The following is a 5,378-nucleotide window of genomic DNA, read 5'->3' on the forward strand; positions in this document are numbered from 1 at the left end:
GTTGTGAAACCCTCTGGGCATTCTGCAGGTATGTTCTCACTGTTCCACCAAGGCGTAATGTTTGACTGACTGGTCAGGACCAGGTGACAGAAGCTTCTGTGGCTGTTGTGTTCCAGATGTGTCTGCAGGGACGACTTTACCAACTCCTACCTTGGATGCTGCACAAAAGGCCAGCTCCCATCACAGGAGTGAGTAGTGTGTCCCTGCTGACCCCTCAGGCTGAGCCCTGCTTTTGTGAGATCCATTCCTGGGAAATTGAACTACTTTCTCTTAAGGTCCTACGATAGGAGAGACCAAAGACATGGCAGGCAAGAAATTCCAGGACCCATTAGAAATCATGTGGCAAATGCTGAAGGAACGTCTGCAGAGAAAGCAAGGTGGGTGCATTTCCCTTGTGCTGTCCCTGGGACTCAGCAGCCGGGGGCTTTGGCTGCACATCTGGACACGCTGTGCCCGGCACAGCGGGAAGGGATCCATGGCAGCCTCGCTGCCCCGCTGCTGCTTTCACACCCTGCAGGGCTGTTTCCCAGCCTGGCCTGGCTGCAGCTTCTGCCCAGCCTCTGCAGGAAGGAATTTGGCATCAGCTGATAGGCAGCCCTAATTGCACCATACTCCATGCCCACCCTCAGATCCTCTGCAATTTCCTGGTGTCCAGGCAGATCAGATGTTGGAGCTGTTTGATGAAGGAAGCAGCCTTGGGTTGTCCTAAAATCCTGGGTGTTTTCTGATCCTTATCCATTCCTTTCACAAGTGATGCCTCCTGAAATTGTCCCCTACCCCATTTCCAGTGAGGAATGTTTCCATCTGATCCAGCTGTCTCTTTCCCATTCTCCAGAAATGAAAGGAGAGCCTGTGCACATGGAAGCACTTCCCAGAGGAAGCAGTGGTTCCGTGCCAGCCTCTGCTGCAGGAAGGGAGGCTGTACAAGGCACAGGCACAGGAGGTAATTGCTGTGCCTCTGCGCCTGAGCCCTGCTGAGGCTTGAGCTGCCCTCTCTGCTGCTTGGCAGTGCGGGCACAGCCTGGACTAGAGCAGCACAGCCCAGGGGAATTATCCCGAGCAGGCTCAGGGCACTCGGGTACTGAGCAGTCCTGCTGGGGTCCCTCCATGGGAGACATGTCCTGAAACCTGGCAGTGACTGCACGGGGTGCCCACGGTGGGGAAAGGACAGAGGGGGAGAGCAAGGTTCCAGTGTGTCCTGAGAGGGCCTGGCTGTTTGCCCTTGGGCTGTGGGAGCTGTCCCCACAGAAGGAGGGCAGGAGGGACAGAGGGAGGGAGGGATAGCTCTGGCAATGCCTCCTGCCGTTTTCCCCAGGGCTTTAGGGAGGATTTCTTTTGTATGTGAAGGAGAGAGCCCCGGGGCCCTGTGGTGCTCCAGCCACCCCTAGCAGGGATGTTGCTGAGGGCAGGGAAAGAGTGTGGAGAGTGACCAGGAGCCAGCCCAGAGCTCCCTAGGCCCCTGTGCACCTTTGGCCATGTCCATTCCCATCTGGCTCCCATGGCCTTAGCCGACCCCCTGGCAGTGCCCAGTTCCCTGTGGCAGAAGGGGATCCTAGAATGCCACTGATATCGTTCTGATATCTGCTCCCTTCTAGACTGGAATCATGACTTTGATTTTTTTGAAGCCTTGCCGGAAAATGGCTTGAAATTCCTGGAGGATGCTGGAGTCTATTCCTCCATGTGGCTTTCTTGACAGAATAATCAGTGTCAATGAGACAAGAGCTCACTCATAAGCCATTTCCCTTAACATTATGGAAGGGCTGAGGGATTCTGAGAATCTTGCCCTGCTCCCTTCTGGAGCCCTGAGGGATCCCACAGGATTGCTGTCAGTGGGAGGAAGGAGCATTTAGCTTTCAATCTTCTTCCCGTGTGCAATGCCAGTGTGTCCTACCATGTGCTCTATGGAGACACAGAGAAGAGCAGAGAGGGAAGGGGCCGGGCCCAGGGCTGTGCCCCGGGGCTGAGCTTTGTGGGCAGCCTGAGGATCTCCTGCAGTGCCACAGGAGCTCTTCTGTCCTGCCTTTCTTTGCAGCTGAACCTGCTGGTGAAGGCCCCACATCCAGGACGGAGGCTCTGGGAGATGCTGAGGGTAGGTCAAGGCCTTTCCCCTGGGAGAGCTGCCAGCTCAGAGCCCAAACTTGGCCACGGAGGCATTGCTGCAGGTGCCAGCACAGAACCATGCATGTGTGTGCCCTCGCCCTGCACAATCCCCTCACCGCTCCTGCGGCTCAGTGGTGCCCGTGCAGATCAGCAGAGATGGCAGAAGCTTCTGTGGCTGTTGAGTTACAGGTGTGTCTGCAGGGAGGACTTCTTCAGCTCCAGGGCTGGATGCTTGGCCCCAACCCAGCTCCCATGGCAGGGGTGAGTAGTGTGTCCCTGCTGACCCCACAGGCTGAGCCCTCCCCTTGTGGGATCCATTCCTGGGAAATGGAACCACTTTCTCTTAAGGTCCTCCAAAAGGAAAGACCCAAGATACTGCAGCCAAAAAGTCTCATGAGGCAGATGAATTCCTGAGAGAAACACAGAAGGAAGCACCCGGAGGACAAGGTGGGTGCATTTCCCTCGTGCTTCCCTTGGGTCTCAGCAGCCGGGGGCTTTGGCTGCACATCAGGACACGCCGTGCCCGGCACAGCAGGAAGGGATCCATGGCAGCCTCGCTGCCCCGCTGCTACTTTCACGCCCTGCACGGCTGTTTCCCAGCCTGGCCTGGCTGCAATTCCTCCCCAGCCTCTGCAGGATGGAATTTGGCATCAGCTGACAGGGTGCCCCAACTGTACCGTGGGCCTGAGATCCCCTGCCATTTCCCAGTCTGTGAGAAGATCAGGCAGTGCAGCTGTTTGCACAAGGGAGTGCACTGGCCCAGCCCCAATTACCTGGGCTTTTTCCTGATCTTTACCTGTGACTTAGACAAGCATTGCCTCCTGAAGGTGCCACCTCCCCAGTGGGGAATATTTCCATTTGTTCCTGTTGTCCCTTTTTTCCTTTTTCAAGTGATGGACCAAAAGGCTGTTCAGGAGGAGGAACAGCCAGGGAGAAGCAGTGGCTCATTGGCAGCCCTAGCTGCAGGAAGGAAGGCAATGACAGACACGGGCACAGGCACAGCAGGTAATTGCTGTGCCGGGCTCAGCCCTGGCCGGGGCTGTGTGGCAGCAGCTCTTCCCCCAGGGCCTGCCCTTGCCCGGCCCGGCAGCAGCCAAAGCTGGAGGTGCCTGGGCTTCCAGGCCTCTGGAGCTGGTTCAGAGCCCCGGGGAAACGGGACTGGTGCAGCAACGTCCCTGGCGCTGCAGCTGCTGCGGAGCTGGCCCTGAGTGCCCAGAGGCCCAAGGCACAGGAGCAGCCCCGAGCGGGAGCCCTGCTGCCAGCCCAGGGCCAGAGCCAGCCCTGGCTCCCGACTGGGCAGGGGCTGTGCTGGGTCCTGACAGGGCCTGAGCCTGTCCCCTGGGGCTGGGGGAGCTGTCAGGGGGCAGGGAGGGCCAGGGGTGGCAGTGGCTGCTCAGGGATGGCTTTGGCCCCTGTCCCTGGCAGCAGCCACTGCCCAAGCAGCTGCGCTGCCCCCGGGCTCTCCTCCCGGCCTGCTGGGCTTTGTTGGGTGGCACAGCCTGTGCCAAGGGCGGGCAGGGTGCCTGCAGGCCCCAGCTTTGGGGAAACAGAGGACGTCCTGCCCGTATCCACCGTGCTGCCATCTCAGCAGTGCAGCACAGCACGGGCTCACACTCCCCATCGCTCCCACAGATGCAGCCGGCACCACAAGACCTGTTCCCAATGCCCAGGATGGCCTCAGAAGGGGTTTCTGTCAGGGAACAGGCTGCTGGCTACTGTTACTGGCAAGTGTGCTTTGTTTGGGGCTTGTGTTCATGTTGTACTGCTTTGGAATCGGGTATTCCTGGAAGAGAAAACAGTGAGTGTTTTGTTGCTCTCCCCCTCAAACAACATGTTTTGGAAGTCTAATTTGGACGGGGAACATTCCCATTGAGGCTGCAGTGGAGTTGTGGCCAGTCCATGATTGTCCAAACAACTCTGCTGAGGGTTCGGCTGCTGCCCAGTGCTTCCATTGGCCTCTCAATTGCTGGGCCTTGTCCTGGGGGCCCCGCTGGGGCTGCAGCCAGAGCTGGCTCCCACTGAGGCTGCCTGGCCAAGAGCAGCCCCAAGGGCACAGGGCAGAGGCAAGGGAGGTGGGGCGGAGAAAGAGCAGGGCCGAGATTGCCCTTGAAAGGCAGAGGCGCTCTGGGGCCCGCTCCTGGCCAGGGACCCTGCCCAGAGCCGTGCCCTGCTGGCCGGGGCCTTGAGGGGCAGCTGTCCAGCTGGGCCCAGCTGTGCCAGCAGCTCCAGCCGTGCTGGGGAGCCTTGCCAGCTCTGGGCCCTGCTGTGCACGAGGGTCCCTGTGTGCCACTGGCAGCTGGGGCCTCCGCCACCTCCTCTCTGCACAGGAGCACCTCGGGACAGGAGTTGGAAGACGGTGGCTGCACCTCACAGCCAGACAGCGTGAGCAGCTCCTCCAGCAGCAGGAACAGCCTGGACAGCCCTCTCAAGTGTTCTGTGAAGAGGACCCCAGAACAACAGTCTACGAGGAAGCCTCTTATTGCCCCATAGATCCCACTGCCACCTGCTCTCCCCATGGGCCTCCCCAAGCTGCCTTCATCCCTTTTTTTTTCTCTGTCTGTCCCATCCCAGCCAACCCGAGTTCCTCTAGAGACCCCAGGACCAACCCAGCACCTTCCAGCCCTTCCTGAGACCAACACATCCCTTCCTCTGCCCCTGAGCCCTCTGGCCTTGCCCTCTAAGAAACACTGAAGGTGACACCCCACCCCACCCTCCCCGCCCTCCCCCCCCCCGCTTGCAGGGTAGGCAATGGCCAATTCCTCTGTTCAAATAAAGAGACGGATCTGTGTTGTGGTTTGAAAGCAAAACCAGTGAGAGACTCCAAGTCAGAAATACAATTTATTAGGAAAAGGGAAAAAAACACAAAATATATGCAATAATACAAAAGAAAAACCACTGACAGGCTCAGAATACAGCCTGCTGACACCCTGCTAGTTAGGGTGGTGGTAGCAGTCCAGATGAAATGGACTTTTGGAAGTGGTGATCCTGTAGAAACCATCTTTTAGCTCTCATCCTCTGGAAAAGCAGTGGGTAAGGGCAGATGTTCCTCTGGGAATCCAGTGGAAAGACTGCTTGTTGTGTCCCAAAACCCAGATTATATCCAGCTGGGGATGCTTAGCTCCTCCCCCATGGGCAGAGCATCTCACAGTTGGCTGATATCATTCTGCCTCATGCTGTGGGTCCTTGATTAGCCATGAAACAGAAATGGCTCTGGGAGGGAGTTATCTCTGACTCATGTGGCAAGACATTGATGGGCCCATTAACAGGAGATAAGGAAG

The 5,378-nt window shown here is 57.9% G+C and overlaps 1 long non-coding RNA gene across 3 annotated transcripts; it reads left to right on the top strand.

Moving 5' to 3' along the window:
- Positions 1–2,283: 2,283 nt before the first annotated feature.
- LOC135292778 (uncharacterized) lies at positions 2,284–4,820 on the top strand. 3 transcript variants are annotated; one of them, XR_010354941.1, is made up of 4 exons: positions 2,285–2,547; positions 2,992–3,105; positions 3,733–3,898; positions 4,428–4,820. It is a non-coding gene; the product is annotated as an uncharacterized LOC135292778 (long non-coding RNA). The 3 variants fall into 3 exon arrangements; XR_010354940.1 differs by lacking the exon at positions 4,428–4,820 and having other exon boundaries at positions 2,289–2,361; positions 2,449–2,547; positions 3,733–4,077; XR_010354939.1 differs by lacking the exon at positions 4,428–4,820 and having other exon boundaries at positions 2,284–2,547; positions 3,733–4,077.
- The last annotated feature ends 558 nt before the right edge of the window (positions 4,821–5,378 follow it).

Source organism: Passer domesticus, unplaced genomic scaffold (genome assembly GCF_036417665.1).
Source record: "Passer domesticus isolate bPasDom1 unplaced genomic scaffold, bPasDom1.hap1 HAP1_SCAFFOLD_44, whole genome shotgun sequence".
Lineage (NCBI taxonomy): Eukaryota > Metazoa > Chordata > Aves > Passeriformes > Passeridae > Passer > Passer domesticus.